General features: G+C 38.1%; 1 protein-coding gene across 2 annotated transcripts in view; it reads left to right on the top strand.

Annotated features, from left to right (window-relative positions):
- Positions 1-226: 226 nt before the first annotated feature.
- The window catches only part of ANKRD46 (ankyrin repeat domain 46), a 35,004-nt gene continuing 11,415 nt past the window's right edge, over positions 227-23,815 (top strand). The window contains exon 1 of one of the 2 annotated variants that reach the window (XM_028111796.2): positions 227-292. The gene's annotated coding sequence lies outside the window, so the exon portion shown is untranslated. Of the gene's footprint in view, positions 293-17,290; positions 17,398-23,815 lie in introns of those variants that run through there. The other variant, XM_028111804.2, reaches the window with a different exon arrangement.

Below are 23,815 nucleotides of genomic sequence, written 5' to 3' on the forward strand. Positions count from 1 at the left end.
TGTAAATAGTGCAAAGTGCTCCTGGACTCAGGTCGGAGAAAACTCTTTCTAGGCTGTCATTCTCTTCTCCCCGCGCCCGGTTTGGTCCTTCCCCTCATTCTGAGTTTCCAGTTCTGGGCAAGCGGAGCAGCCGCTTGGGCCTCCCGCCTCCAGGGGGCGGGCCGTCCGACGCGGCGTGAGGCCGCTCTAGCCCGGGGGAGAGCTCCTCCTGTCTCTATGGCCTCTCCTTCCCTCAGGCTGGTGCCGCTGCCGCTGCCGCTGCCGCTGCTTCCTCTGCGCCACCGTGTCGAAGGTACTTCGGCTGGGGCCCGTGGGCGGCCCTAGGACTGAGCCGCTGACACTTCCCCTGCCGGCCCTGACGCTCCGGAGAGGCCCGGACCGGGGCCTGGCCGAGGGGCCAAGGGTGGGAGGCGAGTCCGCCCCCCCCAGCCCGCACCTACTCGGCGGCGGGAGGGAGCCCGACTGGGCGTCGCGGGTCCAGGGCTCTGCCGCTCGTGAGGGCTGGGAAAGGGCCTGCGAGGGTTCTTGTTTGTTTTTGCGGGTAAAGGCTGTGGTCGCTCGCAGGAGGGGGCCAGCCCGGGTTTGCGGGCCGCGGCGGGCGGGCCCGGGGTGGGGTGCGCTCGCGGTTAATCGGCAGGTCTGAGCCGCAACCCTCCGCCGGCGATTCGTTGTTGCGCCCGAAAAGCGTGTGCTTTCGCGGCAGGAACGCGGCAGTAAGTGGCCGATCGTAAGGAGCCCGCATCTAGGTGTAAACAGCTGTTGCGGTGTGACTGAACAGTGCAGAATGGCACATGGCCCCGTGTTTTAAAGAGCCATTTGCCTCTTAATGTGCAATGCTAGGAAGCGGGTGGTTTACCCGCCTGGTTTTCCAGTACAGCGCCCTGCCTCGAGGAAAAGATATATTTATTCTTTAAAATTGGCTACTGAACATAATTAGGAAAAAAATATACCACTGAATAGTGACACCTCTCACTCTTTAAAAAAAAATAACAGTGGTACCAAGGAGCTCCTAGCTTAAACAGCTGTAATATCAGTGGTATAGGAATTATAGTAATAACTATTTTCAGTGCTTACTCTGTGTCAGACCTGGGGCTGAGTGTTTGAAATACCTAATACCTCTGTTTAATCCTTGCAGCAACCCTGTGAGGTACCATTTCCATTTTACAGATAAGGAAAACTGAGCACAGAGAGTCTGAGTTAACTAGTCCAAGGTCAGACAGCTAGCAGAGGGTGAGCTGGGATTTGCGCTTCATCTGCCTTACTGCGGTGTTCTTGCTTCTGTTACCTGTCCATACATGTTCTAGAGATTTTTGTTTGTTTAATTTGATTGTAGCCTGAACTGATTTCTCTCAGGCTTAATTTTCATGGTTATATGCAAGAGCCCTATACCAACTTCTTTTTAGTTTTTAAGGAGTTTAATGAGAAAAATGTTTGCTCATTAAAGATTAGAGTGGATAATAAGTTAAGCTTGGACCACTACCAATGCAGTTTGATTTGAAATAAGAGTTGGGTTTATTTGGTTGTTTGTATGCTTCATTACTATTCTTCATTATTTGTGTTTTGATACCATTTTAGTGATTCACTTTGCAATATGATGACAGTAGTACTGAAGGGAAATGAAAGATTTTTCAATGACAATAAGTTAATATCTTACTGGATATAGAAAAGGCACTGGAGAGAGACTGAAGTAAAAAGGAATGAAGAGATTTTTGGCATGTTTAGAGCAAATTGAGTTACTTACTATGAAGGATAAAGAATTTCCACTGTACCCATGAACATCAGAATGGAAGTCCTATTTCCCATGAGGAAAGAGGTTGTATACTAGAATCTCCCAAATCTCTTAGCCTTATCAGGATATAAGAATTTCCATATTCAACAATTCTTGTAGCAAAATGTATGTTGAATGCCTTCCATGGCCAGGCACTGTTCTACACACTGGGGATGCAAGGGTGGGAAAAAAAAAAATCTTCATGGAGCTAAATTCCCACTGGAGGAGTGGGCACAATAAACAAAATAATTTGAAAAAATTAAAATATATCCAGTCAGATGGTAACTGTTGCTAAGAAGAAAAATAAAGCATCTAAGGGGGATAGAAGAACCAGAGAAGAAGCAGATGCATTTTTAAAATAAGGAACAGCGTCATGGAGAAGAATCTTGAACGAAACTGGAGGGATTGAAGGACAGCCATGGAGCTATCTAGGGGAATAGTGTACCAGGCAGGTGCAGAAGCCCAGAAACTGCCAGTCTTACTGGAGGACCAGCAAGGAGGCCAGCAGGTTTGAGCAGAGTAAGGGAGTGCAGAATGGGGTCTGAGAGCTCACTGGTCCTGGTAAAGACCTTGGCTTTTTCTCTGAATGAAGAGGGGAATGGGTGGAAGGATTTGAGCAGAGGAGTTGGGGGATCTGACAGCGTTTTAAAGAGTCGCTTTGGCTGCTGTGTTCAGAATCGACTGTGGGGGCAAGGATGGAAGAGGGGAGACTGGTTAGGAGGTTGGTTCAGGAATCCAAGGGAAAGGTGATGGGGGCTTAGACCAGCTGGTAGCTGCCAGGGTTTACTGATGGATTGTTTGTGGAGTGGACGGGTAAAAGAATGAAGCATGACTCTAAGGCCTTTCTTTGGCCTGCTGTTGGAAGGATGGATTTGGTGTTTACTGAGATGGGGAAGATTTAAGGGTGGAGAAATGAGGGGAGGTGGGTAGAGTGGGAATTAAGAGTTAGTTTTAGATGTGTCCGGTTTGAGATGCCTGTTCACATGGGGTTATATGAGACTGGAGTTGATGGGAAAGATTGCAGCTTGAAATCGAAATTTAGGAGTCTTTAACAAGTAGATAGTATTTAAAACCATGAGCTTGTATGAGATCTGGTCTAAAGAACTGAGGATTGAGCTCCAGGCTTTCCACATTCAGTGGTTGGAAAGATTAAGAACCTCAAAGACTGAGGAGGAAAAAAAAGCCTTTGAAGGTAGGAATGTGGAGTGCTGGAAGCTAAGTGAAGAGAGTGTTTCAGGAAGGAGAAAGTGATCATCTATGTCACCTCCTGCTCAGTTGACAAGTCATGTAAGATGAGGACTGTGAAATGGCCATTGGATTTAGAAACGTGAAGGCCCTTGGGGACTGCGCAAGAGCACTTTTGGGAGAATAGTGGGGGAGAAAACCTGGGCTAAAACCTGGTTTTACAGAGAGAATAGGAGAGGAATTGGGGTCTACAAGTATAGACAACTCTTTAAAAAAAGTTAGCTGTAAATTTTTTTGATATATAAATTATTTGAAACACTGTCATCATTTTCTTTTTTGTTTCAGTCTTTTTTATTTTTATTTTTTGTTATGTTAATCGCCATACATTACATCATTAGTTTTTGATGTAGTGTTCCATGATTCATTGTTTGCGTATATCACCCAGTGCTCCACGCAGTGCGTGCCCTCTTTTATACCCATCACCAGGCTGACCCATCCCCCCACCCCCCTCCCCTCGAGAACCCTCAGTTTGTTTCTCAGAGTCCATCGTCTCTCATGGTGTTGTCATTTTCATAGTGACTAATTTTATTTCCAGCTTCACTTAGCAACTAGGCTTGGATTATTTTATCAATGGCTGCTGGAAGTAAATAACTATGCTACTACTACTGATAATAATAATGTTATTAATTAACCTTCAAAACCAGTACACCAGGAAGCTTGTCCTTTTTATATAACACATTTCAGGACTCATGAAAGTGCATGGGTTGGAGTGTGTTCTTTTGCCACTTTGTTCTTACCTTAGGTTAAAAAATTAACTTATAAGTGTTACAGCTGTGCATTTAAAAACAAAAATACATGCATCCAGAAATTGAGAACTAGGATTTATTTTGAAGTATGCTGTCTCAGTAGTAGTAAGAACTGACTGTGCTGATATACATAATTTCTGTTATAAGAATTAATTCATAAGTAAAATACACTTGTCTTCTGTTATTTATAAAGTGTGAAGACTTAATACTTCATTGCAAGTGAATAATAATACAAGACAGCATGGTTTAAAAAGGGACTAAATGTAAAAAAAAAAAAAAAAGTACAATTTTTATTTGAAGACATGAGTTTAGGTTCTTGTGTTTGCCCTAAGTAAGTTAATGCCCACATACAAATACAGAGTAATCAGTGAGATACACAGCATATGGCATATTTACACCATCTTAGCTGTGGATATAAGCTCTTTCCATGATCTTGTTGTGTACTGTTTCCATAGTAGGTACAGCCATTGGTTGCATTGTAAAGATTTAGAGTGATTAAAATATTTCAAAGTTTAGTGTTATAGCTACTGATTTTTTTAATAAATTAATCCTGTCTAGAAGATGACAGCTTCTTCAATCTTTTTTTTCAGTGAGGGAAGTAGTTTCTTAAGTTTGTGCCTTTCGTTTTTTCATTTTTTTTTCTGTGGGAATTTTTCATGGATTAGCTCTGGTTTCAAGTTGTATTAATCGTGTCACACATCCTTAACTTTTTTCTTTTCTTTTGTATTGCTTCTTAAGCAGGCCTTTCTGTCCCAGATTTGATTTTCTGCAGTATTTCTTCTGTTTCTTACTGCTCACAGATTGGATTTTAAATTTCTTTTATGTTTTTATTTTACTCGCAGTTTTGTTTTATCCCAGTCTCCTTCTAATACTATTTTTTCCCTCACCCTGAGTTCTTAATTTTTTGTATATTCCTAAAGAACACTTTTTTCTGGATTTTTTTTTCCAATTTCTTATTTTAAGTAATTGTCAGTGGTATGCTTTTCTTCATGTAGAGCTGATGAATCTCTTCTCTTCTGGTGCAGAATTTTTCATTGACGCCATGTTGACTTTGTCTTGTTACTCATCCTTTAAAAATGAGAGAACTTTTGAGATTGTTACTATACTATTGAATTGTCATGCCAAATTTGCTTAGTACCATTCTACTGAAGACTTTTTCTAGATTTCTTATAAGGAAAATAATTAGAGAATTGGATTGTGTGTAGGTATTCCATAAAGAACTCTGTTGTGGTGTGGGCAAAGAATTTACCTATTTAAAATAATTTTTGCTATTATTAAAACTTATAGTTTATAGTTATATCTTTGTAATAAAGTCCCTTTTTAATGACTCAGTAAGCAGACATAAGAATGATCAACTTACCTTAAACTTCTATGTATAAAAATAAAATCAGTGACAAAGGAACAGCTAATTTCCAGATTAAAAGTATGCTTGTTCCTTTTTCTTCCAGCTTCATTGAGGTATTAGTGACAAATAAAATTGTATATATTTAGGTCGTACAACATGATTTTTTAAGGGGTACAACATGATGATTTAGTATTCTTTTTTTTTTTTTAAGATTTTATTTACTTGACAGAGAGAAGAGAGTGAACACAAGCAGGGGGAGTGGGAGAGGGAGAAGCAGGCTTCCCGCTGAGCAGGGAGCCCGATGCATCCCAGGACCCTGGGGTCATGACCTGAGCCGAAGGCAGATGCTTAACAACTGAGCCACCCAGGCACCCAGATGATTTAGTATTCTTATACACTGTGAAATGTTTGCCACAGTCAGGTTAATTAGCACATGCATTACCTCACAGAGTTACCTTTGTGTGTGTGTGCTGAAACACTTAAGATCTACTCAGCAAATTTCAAGTATACACATACAGTATTACTATAATCACCATACTGTATATTAGAACTTCAGAGCTTAGTCATCTTCTAACTGAAAGTTTGTACATTTTGACCAACATTTTCCTCCACCTTTCAGTCCCAGGCAACCATCATTCTATTTTCTGGTTCTATGAGTTAGGCTTTTTAAAATTCCACATATAAATATGATCATACAGTATTTGTCTTACTGTGTCAGTATTATTTCACTTAGCATAATGTCCTCCATGTTTAATCATGGTATTGTAAATAGCAGGATTTCCTCCTTTTTTATATCTGAGTAGTATTCCATTTGTGTGTGTGTGTGTGTGTGTGTGTGTGTGTGTGTGTGTGTGTGTGTGTGTGTGTACACACACCAGATCTTCATTTTCTGTATTATTTAGCTGTCAACTGACACAGGTTATTTCCAGATTTTGACTATTGTGAATAATGCTGCAATGAACATGCAGATATTTCAAGAGAGTGATTTTTATTTCCTTTGTTTACATACCCAGAATTGGAAACTTGTTCTTGTTTTAGTGCTGTTTAGTTTTTCTGAAGTTTCTCTTTGTTCACTAAGATCGTTAGCATTTCCTCCAAGGCAGTGTTTAGAAACCTTAAATGCTTATTTATTATCTTTATTGCCAGTAATTATTAGAGAAGCAAAACAATTCTAAGACCAAAACATGTCCAATAAATAGTAGAAATTTAAAAATGGACAGTTTGTTGTCTCTAGCTCTATTTCATGTAACCATAAACACATATATATCAAAAAATAGTGATATTTGTATGTATTTGATAAGCTATCCAATAAGTAGTACTTTTTTTCCCCTCTGGAAGTTTGTGCCTCTTAATGTCCTTCACCTATTTTGCCCATTTCCCCCCTTCCCCCCTCCCCAGAGGCAACTAGCAGTTTGTTCTCTGTATTTATGAGTCTGTTTCTGTTTGTTTTAGATTCCACATATACGTGAAATCATATGGTATTTGTCTTTCTTTGTCTGATTTATTTCACTTAGCATAATACCCTGTAGGTCCACACATGTTGTTGCAAATGACAAGATCTCATTCTTTTAACAGCTGAGTAATATTCCAGTGTGTGTGTGTGTGTGTGTGTGTGTGTGTGTGTGTGTGTGGTTACACATATACACACCCCCATATAATCTTTATCCATTCATCTGTGGATAAACACTTGGACTGCTTCCGTATCTTGGCTATTGTAAATAATGTAAATAATGCTGTAATAAACATAGGGGTGCATATATCTTTTCAAATTAGTGTTTTTCTTTTCTTTGAGTAAATACCCAGTAGTGGAATCACTGGATCCTATGGTATTCCTATTTTTAATTTTTTGAGGAACCTCCATACTGTTTTCCATGGTGGCTGCACCAATTTCCATTCCAACCAGCAATCCTGGAGGCTTCCCTCTTCTCTATATCCTTGCCAACACTTGTTATCTCTTGTCTTTTTGTGACTAGCCATTTGGCTGGTGTGAGGTGATATCTCATTGTATTGATTTACATTTCCCTGATGATGAGTGATGTTGAGAAGCTTTTCATTATTTGTCTCTGGCCATCTGTATGTCTTTGGAAGAATGTCTATTCAGCTTCTTTGCCCATTTTTAAACTGGATTATTTGTCTTTTTTTGGTGTTGAATTCTGTAAGTTCTATACATATTCTGGATGTTAACCCTTTATTGGATATATCATTTGCAAATATCCTCTCCCATTCAGTAGGTTGCCTTTTGTTTTGTTGATGGTTTCTTGTGTAAAAGCTTTTTATTTTGGTGTAGTTCCAAGAGTTTATTTTTTGTTTTTGTTTTTGTTTTTGTTTCCCTTGCCTGAGGAGACATATCCATAAATATGTTGCTAAGTACTTATAAGTAGGACTTTCTACAAATTTCTGAATATAATCACTTAAAAGATACATGTACAATGTTGTTTAGGGATGGTAGCAAGTCAGTCAGAAAGGACTGCAAGAATACAGTTTGCTTAGCTACCTCTTCCACATTGGGTCTTTATGAGACTAGACACTTTGCTGTATTTTACATTTTAAACTAAATATATTAGGGGCACCTGGGTGGCTCAGTCGTTAAGCATCTGCCTTTGGCTCAGGTCATTGAGCTCCGCATCGGGCTCCCTGCTCAGCGGGAAGCCTGCTTCTCCCTCTCCCACTCCCCTGCTTGTGTTCCCTCTCTTGCTGTCTCTCTCTGTCAAATAAATAAATACAATCTTTAAAAAACAAAATAAAATAAATATATTAAAACTAGTCAAATAACCTATGTATTTTCTCTTACTAATTACAATGTCTTTTTTTCCTTTAACCCAAGCTTAATTTTTTTTTTTTTTTTAAGTAGGCTCCACACCCAGCATGGAGCCCAATGTGGGGCTTGAATTCAGAGCCTTGAGATCAAGACCTAAGCTGAGATCAAGAGTTGGACGCTTAACCAACTGAGCCACCCAGGCATCCCAACCTAAGTTTAATTTTAAAATGAAATATCCTGGGCCGCCTGGGTGGCTCAGTCTTTAAGCGTCTGCCTTCAGCTCAGGTCATGATCCCAGGGTCCTGGGATCGAGCCCCGCATTGGGCTCCCTGCTCTGCGGGAAGCCTGCTTCTCCCTCTCCCACTCCCCCTGCTTGTGTTCCCTCTCTCGCTGGGTCTCTATAAAATGTCCTGAGTGTGACATTGGAAGAGTTTAGGCATTTGTAACTTTGGTGGCATTTTTAGTTCTAAAGTCAAGTCAGTCACTTTTTTCCCAATTGCCAAATGGCACTGCTTCTTTCATTTAAATCTTTCTCTGCCCCTTCCCCATCTTTTGGCTGTGTTTTCCTTGTTGACTGTTAGGTTGATTTTTTTCCTTAAAAACAAAAACTGGTATTGCCTGTAAAAAGAGTATCTTTTCAACTTGTTCTCTGGGTTATCTCCGTGGTCAGTTCCTAGAATTTACCCAGCTCTCAGTCAGCATCCGATTCTTTGTGCTGTTTGTTCCATTTAAATGTGGGATTTCTTAGGCCTTAATTCATCTCATTCTTGAAGCAAGTTAGATATCATTACACCCCACCCTTCCTTTGACCTTTGTCTTCTTCTGAAACATGTAACAAAAACAGTATTTTTTCCTTCTTAGAAAGCAGTGACAGGTGCATATAGCAGTAGGTTAGGTATCGAGTAGTAATGACCACTTTAGGTTCTCTGTTAAATATTTGGCTCTAAGTAACAGAAAACCTAATTTAAACTGTCTTAATAAAAAAAGGTACTTTACTGATGCCTGTATTTAAAAAGTCCAGAGTTAATATGTGCTTCAAATGAGGTTTAATCAAGGCTTGACTCCCATTTTTCTCTCTACTCTGTGTACTTCCTATATGTGTGTGCACGCACGCATGTGTGTGTATGTGTGCACATGTATATAAAATATATGTCAAAATGACTAAAGCAATTTTAGGTGTTATTTACAGTACACCATATTTTTAGGAAAAAAAGAGAATATATAACTCTAGCATTCCAAGCAGTCTTATTGGACTGGTCACATGTCTGCCTCTAAATAAACCACTACAGCTAGGGAAATGTAATTATTACATGGCTTAATATAATCAGGACTGACACCCTCAAGGCATGTGGGCAGTGAAGAGTTATACTGTTGGGTACTATGGGGCAGAAAAACATAGAAATAGATACTAGGTAGGCAGCCAATGTGTCCACTACAGTGGCAGTAGGCTTCTGAAGATAGAAAAACACATATAGTTGGTTTTAGATCAAAATGGTATATTAAGTGCATGTTTCAGTACATGGCAATAATTAAACATAAAAAGAGGGAACCAGAAAGATGTAGTCAAAACGATACATAATATACATGTATATACATATTCTCTATAGAGTAGAAGCACAGTGTGATGAGTGGAGCTGCAACTGTTCTGGAAGTGGGCAGTGGCGGGCAAATATTTGGCTCCTGCTGGGTGATGAGGATTAAAAGTGCTCTGCATAGGACAAGAGTGGAGTAAGGTGATGGCTTGAAGTCAAGGCTTTGGGTAGAAATTCCCTAAGCAGGAAAGGAGTCCGAATAAAACAGTTCTTGACTGCTGGAATCAGATGGCTTAAAGAAGCTGGACCTAGCAAGGCAGAAGGACATGGCAGTCTCACGGCCAGGAACTGAACTGGACTTTGGCTCAGCAACTAAATCTGTAATAGCCCCACTATCACTGAGAGGAGTTCAACTCACCTTTTATAAGACGTACTTCTGAACTACATTCCCAGGTGGCAAAGTGGAGGCAGCTATCAGAAGGAGTGAGCATGGGGGAGAAAGAATGGAGAACAAAAACAAACCAACCAACCTTTCTCTCAAAATAAGCTTGCAGCACAAATTCCAAAAGGAATGAAGAAGATGCTAAGTGCTAAGAAGAACCCATCCAATAATATTAGCACTGGAACACAAATTCAGTCCTAACATAAAAAATTTTAGGAAACCATCCAATAAAGACTTTTAATTAAGTGTCTATATGCTCAAAGAGAAAAAGGACTCACATTTATTAAAAATGAACAGTAAATTATGAAACAAAGTAACAGGTGGATATGAAGAATTAGAACTCTTAGAAATGAAAAATTACAATAGCTGAGAATTTTTTTTAAGTGTAATAAACTTTTAGACTCAAACCAGCCTGAGTGTAAGTAAATTAGAAGATGGAGCTGAGAACTGCACTTAGAAGTAGCACAGAAAAACTTTTTTTTTTTTAAGGTTATATTGATCGTTGAGTTTCCAGCATATATTTAATAGGAAGATACGGCTGAAAAGCACTATTTGAAGAGAATTTGCCAGAATGCAAGAAAGGGATGAGTACTTAGATTACAGATACATTCTGAATTCCAAGCAGGATAAATAAATCCTCCTAAATAGATCCCAGTAAAACTGTAGAACATTAAAGATAAAGTGAAAAATTTTAAATGAAATAAAGAAAAATACATTCCTACACAAGAACAACAATTAGACTGAAGCAGACATCTCCTGGCAATAATAGATTCCTGGAAGCATCAGAGTGAGAGCTTAAAGGTACTGAGGGAAAGTAACTGGCAACTACAACCTCATCATCAACTGAACTGTTATTCAGGAATAATGTCAAATCAAGTAATTTGCAGAGACTGAAAGAATCTACTTCTCACAGATCCTCACTAAAAGAAGTAGAGAGTGAACTTCAGCCAGAAGAGTGAATCCAGAGGAGAGGCATGGGATTTTTTGAAAAAGAGTGATCTGATTGATAAGATGTTGATAAATTTAGGTAATTTTTTTTTTTTAAGTTTTAGGGGTTTGGGAGAGGTATTTTTTAAAGGTAAAGCTAAAACTCTTAGTCATGGAGTGGTCTGTGGTGGTTATAGTGCATTCTGGTCATTGTGTTCAGAATAAAATTCTAGATAATTTTAGACTTTAAGAAACATTATTAGCATGTATGTCAACATTTTTAAATAACTAGTTGAAGGAAAAAAGATAAACAGAAAACAAAAAAAGATCAACAGAAGGCACACAAAGAAGAAAAAGATGATAAACAGAAAACACAAAATAGATGATAAACAGAACACACAAAATAGGTGGAAATCAGTCCAAATAGGTTAGAAATAATAGAAAATATAAGTTGATTAAATTCACCTATGGGAAAAAAATCCTCAGAACTGTTAAAAAGCCATCTAGTTTCCTGTTTACTGGACATACACCTAAAACAAAACTATACATAAAGGTTGAAATAGGAAAATATCCCCCCAAAGTTATAACCATAGAAAGGTAATATAATGTTAATATCATTAATGTCAAATGTTGAGGCAAGAAACATTAATAGGAATAAAGAAGCACACTAATAAAAGAAACAGTCTTCCAGGAAGATAGAGCAGTGATCCATGTACGTAAACATAGTCTCAAAATGTAACCCCAGATTAGATGGGATTACAGAAAGAATCGATAAATTCACAATCATGGGGAAAAACTGTTAACATTACTTTCAGAAACCAATATATCATATCGCAAAAAACTGGAAAAATACAGAATATTTCCACAACAAAATTAACAAGATTGATCAAATATATGTATATAGAGAGTAGAATCCTATCTTCAACTAATGCTTCATACATTCTTTTCAGATATGCATCACACATTAACCAAAAGAAAGTCTGTAAATTTTAATAAATTCTTGCCCCAAAGACCATTTTCTTTTACCACAGTGCAAATCAATTAGAAATTAACAAAAAGGTTTTCAAATCCCATACGTGGGTATTTAAAATGCATTTCTATATAATAGGTTTAAAAGGGGACATCACAGAAATTACATAATTTAACAACAGTGTGAAATACTGCGTGTGAAAACCAGTGGAGTCCAGTTGACACTTCAGTGTAAATTTATAGATTTTTTCTTTTTTTTAGATTTAAATAAATTTGTTAAAAGGTAAGATTAAAAGTGAGTTAAGGATACAAATCAAGAAGGTAAAAAGAAGAAACCACATACAAAATTTAAAGTAGAAGAAATTAAGAGAAACCAGCAGCAGTAAAACAGCAGAACTGGTTCTTTTTAAGATTATTTATTTGAGAGAGAGCAAGCACACCCATGCAGGGAGAGGGGCAAAGGGAGAGGGAGAGATACTGTATTGGCGCAGTAACCTTACCTTCCTGTGTTTTTTTTTTTAAGTTAGTTTTTTTTAGTAATCTGTACATTCAACATGGGGCTCAAACCCAACCCTGAGATCGAGTCGCATGCTCTTCGACTGAGCCAGCCAGGTCCCCCAGTGCCCTCCTTGTCTTTATTATCTTAACAGATGTCGTCCTACCAAACTCCCAATCACCATCTACACTGCAACCAGATACAGATTCTTCGATTCAAGGCCCCTTTGCCATTAGGCTTCAAGCAGTCTTCCTTAGCTTAATTTCTCTGATACTGCTCTCTTCATTCTCCTAAGGATCTGGCACACTTTCCCCCCCTCCCCAACTCCATCTTTTTAAGACCAGTTTAAATATACATGCTTCATTCAACAAATAGAGTGCTGGTTGTGCACAGAAAGAACCCTCAAGCAGACTCCCCACTGAACTTGGAGCCGGATGGGGATGCAGGGCTCAATGCCAGGACTGTGAGATCATGACCTGAGCCGAAATCAAGAGTTGGCCACTTAACCAACTGAGCTACCCAGGCACCCCAGAATTGGTTCTTTAAAAAACTATTACAGACTTCTCCCAATAATGATCTAGGAAAGAAAAACAAAACGAGAAAAAGCACAAATAAACAGCATCAGAAACAATGCAGATATAATAGAGATTTTTTAGTCATGAGCGTATGTAATGAATAACATGCCAATAAATTGGAAAAGTTTAAAATAATAATGTCTGTGGGTCAGGAATTTGAAAGTGGCTTAGCTGAATGGTTCAGGCTCAGAGTATTTCAGTCAAGATTTCAGCCAGGGCTAGCCATGTGAAGGCTTGGCTGGCTGGGTCTGGAGGATCTTTTCCAAGGTGGCTCACTCACAAGACTGTTGGCAAAAAGCCTTGGTTCCTTGCTGTCTACTGGTAGTGCTTCATCACAGGAACCTCTGTAGTACTGCTTGGGTGCCCTCATGACATGGCAGCTGGCTTGTTTCAGAGTGAGCAATCCATGAGAGAGTAAGGAGGATTGTCTAATTTATGACCTGTCTTACGAGCCACTTCTACCATATCCTATTTGTTAGTAGTGAATTAGTAAGCCCATACTCAGGGGGAGGGTATTTTAACTCAAGCTCTTGAAGAAAGATGTAGTGAAGAATTTGCAGGCATGTTTTTAAACTAACACACTGTACTTATGTAAGTAATACAGTCATACATAGAAAATTCAAGAGAACCTACAGATGTATTAATAGAGTTAGTAAGAATTCAGCAGGGTTGCTGATGTGAGTCAGCACATATGCATCAGTTTCATTCTTTGTACTGGTAATAACCAAATTAAAGCTGTAGTAAAAAAAGACCTCAATCACAGCAGAAATAAAAACAGTAAGTTTTTAAAAAATAAAATGTATAAAAGATATATAAAACCTTCATGGGGAAAATTATAAAAATGTATTAAAAGATAGCAAAGAATACCCAGATAGTTCATCTTCAAGGGTATGACTTGGTATAGTAAACGAAATTTCCATGTCAAAATAATCCTGACACTCAGATGGGATAGAAGATTGCAAATAGGGGCACCTGGGTGGCTCAGTCATTAAGCATCTGCCTTCAGCTCAGGTCATGATCCCAGGGTCCTGGGATCGAGCCATCAGGCTCCCTGCTCAGTGGGAAGCCTGCTTCTCCCTCTCCCACTCCCCCTGCTTGTGCTCCTTCTCTCACTGTCTTTCTCTCTGTCAAATAAATAAAAATCTTCAAAAAAAAAAAAAAAGATTGCAAATAATTGTTTTTTTTAAGATTTTATTTATTTGACAGAAAGACATTGTGATATTGTTACATATATATCCCATAGACTATTAGAACAGAGTAGAGAGCCAGAAACAGACGTATGTTGACAGAAATTTGTTGTATATTAAGAGTTACATTATCCAGTATTGTGGCTATTTAAATTTTAAATGTAAAATGCCTAGCATTAATAACTGCAGTACTGGTTCTCAGCATTGTGGTGTGCTAATATTTAGTGCTGTTATTAAGTATTTTTGATAAGGGCGCCTGGGTGGCTCAGTTGGTTAAGCGACTGCCTTCGGCTCAGGTCATGATCCTGGAGTCCCGGGATCAAGTCCCATATCGGGCTCCCTGCTCGGCAGGGAGTCTGCTTCTCCCTCTGACCCTCTTCCCTCTCGTGCTCTCTATCTCTCATTCTCTCTCTCTCAAATAAATAAATAAAATCTTTAAAAAAAAAAAGTATTTTTGATAATATATCGTGGGGTTTAGGGGTATTTTTAAAACTTTAAGTATTTACGTCTTGGGACATACCAAGGGAATTATATGAAGAGCCATGTAGCTGAAAACTAGAGATCCTTAGTCACTAACCACTTTTTCTCATGTTGGTCCCAATGACCTGGGACTCTGGACAGTCTGTAAAAATAGTTCCATGGGAAACTGATACAGGGATTTACCAGCCCTACTCCCGTTTCTGAAAGATTCCCTAGAACTCTGAGTACATAGACTTAAACTGAGCCAACTCACAGATCTGCCATTTTAACAGGAGAGGTTTTTGTGGGGGCCAGGTCTCAGTTGGAAAGAAGATTGCTATAATTCATTGTCGTTTTCACTCGGAATTACTGTTCTATTGACGAAGCTATCAAGACTGCCAATTCAGCTCTGCCTTAGAATACTGGCATTTCCCACTTTGTGCCCCGCATTTTAGGTTCCTAAGTGGCAGCATGAGGAAAGCGCCAGCCAAAAAATACAACTTCTTCCTGTAATTCTTATTTTTAATCCTCCTAAAATGGGCTAAAAAATTTAGGGAAAAAAGAATCCCTATTTCTCTTTTCTTGAACCTAGAGTCATTTGTATGTCATTCCCTATTTTCTTTTCTCTGGGTATCAGAAGATGCCTCTCCCAAATAGGTTGCCCCTAGTCCAAAGGAGGGGGCAGCAGGCAAGGAAACAAAGGCTTCCCTTAAAGTCTCAGATGTCTACTCTTCATCTTTTACTTGCTTCCTACCAAAGGTCTTATCCTTGATTCTTAGGGAATTAAGGAAAAAGAGGAAATGTCTCACACCCCAAATGGTGGTCCTTTTGTGGCTATACATAACCATGCCATTTTTAGAGGCTATTTGGTTAAGTTGGTTCCCTAGTCCTCTCTTCAGTCATTTTTTTCATCGTATATGCTTATTTACCAGGGTCCCTAGAGGTTGGAATAAGTGAGGTAAGATGTGGGTCTAATAGTGATGTGTCAGGAGTTCTTGAATTTTAAGGGTCTACACAGGACATCGCTGTAAGCAGTATGGAGCTCTAGACCACAGCGATTCACGTAGCTTCACATGCAATCAGAGCACACCTCAAAAGAAGTCTACGAGATCCTCTGTGGGCTTGTATAGCCTAGGGAGGGCCCTTGTCCATCCTATGTCACTAGAATGGATGTTTTGTGTGAAGGATGCTGTATGTTCTAGCATCCATCTGGTGCACAATTTAAAGTACTAGATGGGGACAGATTACAATAGAATTGTGACAAACTGTTATGTTGAAGATAACGTACCTTGTATTTCCGCTGTGAATCATGAATGGAGCTAGAATCTTGAGGGTAAGGGGTAGTTTGCTTATAAAGTAGCATGTTAAGTTACAGCTTTTCTGATTCTCAGTATCCTTATATGTAAAATAAGGAGATTGGGTTGGATAATCCTAAATGGCCTTCCTGGCCATAAAAACTTTATGGAAGTATTCAAGTTTCTCCTAAGAACAGAGTCTTGGGCCTTCATACTGTTTGAGGTGAATCTGGTTTACATTTTGTGAACTATTTAGAAAATGAGTAATTTACAACCGTTGTAGTTCCTGTATTTTTAAATAACACCAAATAAATGAATAGTAGGAATGTCATTTTTTTAGAGGGGGGAGGGGCAGAGGGAGAGAGAATCTCGGTTTCACAACCCTGAAATTATGACCTGAGCCGAAATCAAGAGTCAGATGCTTAACTGACTGAGCCACCCAGGCACCCCAGGAATGTCATTTTTTTAGCACTTTAATTTTGTATACATGAAGTCTGCTAAGAGGTTTAACGAGATTTAGATCTCCCAATAGTCCTGGAATCATATTTATGCTATTAATTTGCTTGGTTAATTTTTTAATTGAGGTATAATCGACATGCAACATCATGTTAGGTAAACTTTTTTTTTTTTTTAAGGAAAATTGAGCTTCATCTCAACTCTGATTTTTCACTTGTTAAGAATTATTGAGAATGATAATGGTAAGTAACTGAAATAAAACAAAGAGAAGAGAGCCTGGCTAGTTCATTCAGTAGAGCACTGGTCTCTTGATATCAGGATTGTGAGTTTGAGCCCCACATTGGGTGTAGAGATTACTAAAATAAGTAAGTAAGTAAGTAAACTTTAAAAACAAAAACAAAAGAAAAAAACGAAACAAAAACTTCCAAGGTGCTCCCTCCTCTTGCTCTATTCTTGTCCTGGATGCTGAAGTTGCACTTGAAGCCCAGGTAGGCCACAAGGTGGCACCATTAGGTCATAAATAAAGTGCTGCTGTTACAGGAAAAACCTGATTTTTAAAAAAAAAAAATCACTTTATTACAAAAATAATACATATGCATGAAAGACTTCAGATTGACCTTCCAGTGCTTACTTACTATCTTTATTATATAATTACAAATTATAAACTGAAGACTTCCTATGGGGGCAAGTCCCTTGCTAAGAATTTTAAACAGGCTAAAATTACACAGTAAAGATTTTGGAAAATATTGAAAGATATTAGAATAAAATAAAATACCCACGGTACCAGTACTCCATTTGTGAACAATTAATTTTTATTTTAAGCCAATATTTTTCCAAAAGTTGAATTGAACTGTTAAAATAATGCAAAAATACAAGTGACACAAACACTGGAAGAAATATATATCAGAAATCCTTGTTTTTTTTGTTTTTTGTTTTTTTTCTGATGATGAGAAAGAAAAATTTAGACAGGTATTTTCTCGCTATCCCAATGAGTAAGAAATACATGAGAATAATGACTCCAGGAATTTAGTCACTTCCTATAAAGTAGAAAATACTTCCAAATATTTTGATGTTGTTTTCTCACACTTAGAAAAGATTACTTTGAGAAGATTGCAAAGAGTTAATTCAGAATATATGACTGAATGTTTCCTGTAAACATGTGACCGATGTTTCCTGTAAAGAAAGAAACATTTCCAGGTATTTATTTTTCTGCAGTTCGAAAAATTTGCTTTGAATGAAATTATTATAAGGAGTTAATTCAGAGTGTGTGGGCTAGACTAATGTTTCCCTTTATGTAATCTTTGATGAAAAATTTCCTAAACTAATTAATTATATGAAAAAGAATCATATGAAAGCAAACTTGGTACCATTTTTTTTTTTGCCCATAAAATGAGTACTTACCCTATATATAAGGCTTATCTGAGGATTAAATCAGTCATTCCAGGAAAAACACTTAAATAGTGCCTGGAATATAATAACTTAATAAATGTTAAATATTATGTATCTCATGTTGCTGAGCAGTTGCATAGTAATAGCAGACATATGAACAAATCCTTGTTTTTATTTCATTAAGCTTTCTTTCCTGAGAACGTTTACTAAGTAATGCCTGATTAGCCTACTTTCAGTTATTATATGAACTTAAACATAATGAACTGACCTTTAGTAGCATTCTGTAATTCACACATTTCAAATTAACCTCACCTTTATTGCTTTAATAAAGTTTTAATTATGAAGTAATCGGTAGCTTGGCATTGAAGAAATCACAACATTGAGAATTTTAAACAAATCAAGTTAGACTTGGAAATACCACAAAATGAGATGTAAAGTAAAAATGTATCTATAGTAGATCCAGATATATCTAAAAATTACTCTTTTTGAACTTCTGTTAGTTATTTTTGAGACTTGGAAGTAAAATTCAGAAGGTTCTACTTATAAACTTCCTCCTTTACTTGTTCTTCATGGTGCTGGAATAGCCTAAAGGATAATATTCTCAATTCTTTTTTTTAATTTACTTCCATGCTTTCAAAAAGGGGGCTACCTTTTTTCTTTTTTAAGAACTCAAAACAAATATCCACATATTTTGCCCAGATACCTCAAAGGGTAAGAATTGAGATTCTAGCCATACAATCTATGAGAATTTATTTCCCCGGCCCTTTTAAGACAATCTTCCAAAAAATCGGTAAGTAAGGATTCTAAAAGGGATTCAAATTAAAGTGAACTGTAGTTTAAGATGAACTGTACACCAGAATCTTTGACGTTTTATTGTGAGCAAAGCAAGCGTTGCATCAAGATTGCTGTCAAAGTAAAACTACTGTCCATAAAGAAGTAAGACTAGGGGCATCTGGGTGACTCGGTTGAGCATCCGTCCGACTCTTGATTTTGGCTCAGGTCATGATCTCAGGGTCATCTGAGATCTCAGCCCCCCCCCAAGTGGGGCTCGGGTCTCAGCAGGGAGTCTGCTTGAGATTTCTCTCCCACTCCCTCGTCCCTCCCCCGCCCCCCATGCGCTCTCTCTCTCAAATAAATAAATCTTTAAAAAAGAAAAAAAAAAGACTAATTCCACATTATAACTGGATCCGTGTCACATCTTTTAAATACATTGCCTGAGAATCTATTATGATAGTCAGATTTTGACCAAAAAGACTGTTTTAAAATTTAAGTCTCTTAGACTATGCTTTTTTTTTTTTTTAAGATTTACTTATTTTAGAGAGAGTGAGCAGGGGGAGGGGCAGAGAAAGGGGTAGACAAGCAGAGTCCCCCCTGAGCAGGGAGCCCCACGCAGGGCTTGATCCCAGGAACCTGAGATCATGACCTGAGCCGAAACCAAGAGTGGTCACTTGACCAACTGAGCCACCCAGGCGCCCCTCTTAGACTATGTTTTGATTGGCTTAAAATGTCAATGAGTTTAAATTCGGGTAAGAGGAAAAATGCAAAGCAAATTTTTCTTAATGTACTAAGGAATTTAGTAAGAAAATTATGGAAAATTATAGAGTATTGTAGAATACAACCAATAAAAATTGTTTTTGGAAGACCGGTAATGTGGAAGGATGTTCATGATATAGTAAGTAAAAAAGTTTAACATTTATATTTATAGTATGAATTAAATATATATTCATACAGGAAAAAAAAGGCTGGAGGACCATAGTGCCAAAATAGTAATAATAGTTATTTCTAGTTGGTAGGATTATGGGTAACCTATATTTTCTTCTCTTTGTTCATATTTATTTTCTTAATAAATTTACAATAAATTATAGAATTGGTCATAAAAATGTTATCTTAAAATCTAGTTAAGATGGGGGTGCCTGGGTGGCTCAGTCAGTTAAGCGTCTGCCTTCGGTTCAGGTCATGATTCTGGAGTTCCAGGATCGAGCCCCGGATTGGGCTCCCCGCTCAGTGGGGAGTCTGCTTCTCCCTCTGCCCCTCAGACTGTTCATGTTCAATCTCTCTTTCTCTCTCTCTCTCAAATAAATAAAATCTTAAAAAATGAAATCTTGTTAAGATGAGCTTAATTGAGTGTATAATCCACAAAGAATTATTTGGATTCTCCTATGTCTTGATTTCAAAAAAAATGTGCCAGGCACTATGTAATCTGCAAGGATAGATACACAGACATCTCAGACCCATTTCTTGCATTTTAGAGACAAGGTCTGGCAGGAATTTTTGCAAACAGTTGTGAACATGCAACCGAGCTTTGTATGAGCCATTTCTACTGATTATCTTGGATAACTATATAGAGGTGGCATGGCATATTAGAAATATTGTAGACTAAATTTGAAGCCCACTCTTAACAGCAGTGTGGCCTTAGACTCATTAACCTCTCTGAGCCTTGGAAATTATTAAGACCACTCTATTAGGGAAATACAGCTGTTGAAGATAAGCAGGCTGAAAAAATATATTATTAACGTTTTGAGAAGGAATTAAATTGTTAAAATTTTTACTTCTGCAGAGCTAGATTTCTTTTAGATGTGGCTTTTTCCCCTTGCCTAATATCTGGATCTGTACAGCACTTGGATTTTAAGAACAGTAATTCTAAAGTGCTAGCAGTTAGGATTTAATGACTTCATTGGAAGTTCTTATTTTATGGTTCTTTGAGGTTATTTTTATATTTTAAAACAACTGTATCCTTTTAAAAGGTTAAGAATAACCACATGAGGTATAGAGAATCCAGATTTGGGTTTCCATTTACTATATATGCTCTTAAGTTTTAGTACTTTTCTATGACTTTAGAAAATGTAGGCAGTCCCCTCTGATAATGTGTCTCTCCAGGTATGCCATTTTTCCCTTGCATTTTGCTGAAGTGTCTGGTTCTTTGATCTCTAATCAAAGTTGCTTGTAGGCATAGTGTCATTCCATTTGAACCAAGAATATGGCACTTAGTCTTGCCTTTCCCAGTGGCCTTTCAAAATGAAAAGTAAATACATTATGGTTGGTGATATTAGATATAGAAGACCAATTTAAAGTTAGGCTTAATGAGTATATATTAAAATACGACAGGTTTTCTCCATTAGCTCTTAACCATCAAGAATACTATCTTAAAGTTATGTAGTTATGACCCAATATTAACATAAAAAAAAAGATTATTAACTAGAACTTCCCATCAGGTCAGTGACTCACATGCTTCCACTAAAACCTCCTTATTGTTTTGTCATTTGGATTGAGACAAGCGCTGTGTGGTATTAGGAGCTCTTGTTACTGATATCTAGGAGACTCCTCCATCCTCAAGTATGAGTGGCTCCATTCTCATGAAGTCTTTTAGGCTGTGCCAACCCTCCAAGACGTGACCACCCAGAGTTCTCCTTTTAACAATCCCATGGAATTGGCCTCTGAAGTAGTCACCGTCCCTCATGGACACTGTCCCTTAGGAACATGGTGAACAAGGAGAGGATTTTCTGGGGCTTGACTGTTCCCACAATTGACTGTTCTTGTGGGTTTTCCCCTGCCAGGAACCAGTTCTCTTTTCCTTTCTTGGACTTCTTTACTCTCCACTAGAGGTCACCCCATTGCTAGATGCTGCTCTGTTAGCAGGGGATCAGTGCTCAGTGTTCCACGCAGGCTGTTTTCAGTACATAAAGAACTGTCTCCCCAGAGCTGTGCCCATCCTCAGGAAGGTAGTAACTATTAATTTTTGAGTACTTAAGTCACACAACTAGTAAGTAGCTGAACCGGTGTTCAAACCCCAGCAGTCTAGCTCCAGATACATTCTGGGTGAGGTAGCCAAGCTCTTTAAACAGCCTCTGACACTAGAAAAACTGCGTCTCTGGAGCATTGTACACTCCGGAAAGTAGTCCCTCAGGAAGTCAGACCATATCTTCTCTCTCTCTCTCTCCTGCTCTTCCTACCTTGAAAAGCAGTCTTCGCTATGCTTCGCTTTTATGTTCATTTACAGGGGAACAGACTCAGCCCTCTTTGGATCTTGAAAGATACCAGTTCAGTGTTCATAATCACACATTCATGTTTCTAACTCTACTTGTGGAGTGGTTCTTACTACACACTACCTTTGGTAAATACCAGGGCCCTTATTAATGCTTAATCCAACAAACTCTTCCATAAAAAACCTCTCACTGTCCTGGTTGCCTGAGCCATCCAGACAGATGATCCCAAAGAAGACCTTTCTTTTTTTCTTTTCTTTTCTTTCCTTTCCTTTTTTTTGCATGGGGACAGTAGGCACCTTCAGACTTGACTCTTTTTTTTTTTTAAGATTTTTATTTATTTGAGAGAGAGAGCACAAGCGAGCATGAGAGAGCACAGGTAGAGGGAAGGGCAGAGGGACAAGCAGACTCCCCGCTGAGCAGGGAGCCGGATGCAGGGCTCAAACCCAAGACCCTGGGATGAGAACCTGAGCTGAAAGCAGACACTTAACCGACTGAGCCACCCAGGCGCCCCATCAACGGTCTTTCAGTCCAAACCTTTAAGCCTCCATACCAGCAGTTGCACTCCTGGCCATTTATCCTAGAGAAATGAAGATGTTTGTTCACATAAAAATATGTACCTGAATGTTTTAGAAGCTTTAACATAACACCCCCAGACTGGAGACAACCACATGTCCTTCAAAAGGTGAATGGCTAAACAAGCTGTGGTACATTCATACCATGGAACACTACTCCACAATAGAAAAAATGATACTATTGATATACACAACAACCTGAATGAATCCTCAGAGAATTATGTTGAGTGAAAAAAAACCCAAAAGGTTACATACTGTATGGTTCCATTTATATAACATTCTTGAAATGACAGAATTCTAGAACTGGAAGACAGGATAGTGGTTTCCAGGGGATAAGGTGGGGTGGGGGTGGGAGGGAAGTAGGTGTGGCTGTAAAAGGGCAATATGAGAGAGCTCTGCGGTGATGGAAATGTTCTAGATCTTAATTAGCAATGTCAGTATCTTAGTTGTGATATTATAGTATTGTGAGATAGTAACATCAGGGGAAACTGGGTAAAAGTACACACGATCTCTGTGTACTATTTCTTTCAACTTCGTGTGAATCGACAATTATCTCAAAAAGTTTAATTTAAAAATCTTTAGTCCTCTTCACTCTTTGAACCATAGTTAATATGTGTTCTAAGTTTTACTCACTTTCATAACTTCTTGAGAAGCTGTTAATAGATTTCTAGTGATTAACTTCTAATTGGGGTCTTAGATCTTCTTGGAGGTTTCAAGTATAATTAGGTCTAACGCATTTGTGTAATAATAAGTTTGAAATTACATAAATCTGCAATTTGATCAAATGTACTTTCTTTTGGGGCTTGTCATCAGAAGAAAATGGCAGAAGCATTGTCTTGTGAATTTAAAGAAACTTTCTTGTGAAATTTTTTTAAGTTTTTATTTAAATTCCAGTTAGGTAACATACAGTGTAATATTAATTTTGGGCATACAATATAGTGATTCATCACTTCCATACAGCACTCTGCTCATCACAACAAGTGCATTCCTAAATCCCCATCACCTATTTAATCCATCCCCCACCCACTCCCCTTCTGGTCACCACCAGTTTAGGAACTTTCTTACGAATTTAACAGGTCATTTGAAGGGGTAACTATATAATCTATAATTCTGTCTCCAAATGAGAAGCAAAGCTTGACCTTTTCGTAATGCGAACCCTACTATCTTCAGAATTCTAACACCTGTACCATTTTAACATTGAAAATCATCTATTAGAGGTTTAGTCATGAAGATCCAGCCCCAAGTGGTCATGATAAGAAAGTAAAGGTACTATACTTTGGGTGAATTCAGAATATTTGTGCAAAGAAATTAAGTAGCTCAGTAATCTGAAGTTTGTCTAAATTGGTACATAAAATTTGTCAGCCCTCATCTTCCAGTCTAGCACTGGTAACCCTTATGATACAACCTGACTTAATGTATTTAAATGGAGCCTCATAAAATACCATTAATTATTTCTCATATAAGTTTATTTAAAGGGATTTGATAAAAATTGAGCATGAATGACCAGTAAAAGCTTAATCTGAGTCTCGACCTGAGCTACAAATTCGGGATTTAGTCTTTATATCCTACCACTTAGCATAGTATTTGCCATATTTTGAGCACATAGTAACTTAGTTTCATGAATTAGTACTGATTTTTTGTGGTCCCTACTGCCTGTACATGGCCCTTGTT

Source organism: Eumetopias jubatus, unplaced genomic scaffold, assembly GCF_037043125.1.
Source record: "Eumetopias jubatus isolate StellerSeaLion01/CBP00866 unplaced genomic scaffold, mEumJub1_p1.0 scaffold_4, whole genome shotgun sequence".
In the NCBI taxonomy this organism is placed as follows: domain Eukaryota; kingdom Metazoa; phylum Chordata; class Mammalia; order Carnivora; family Otariidae; genus Eumetopias; species Eumetopias jubatus.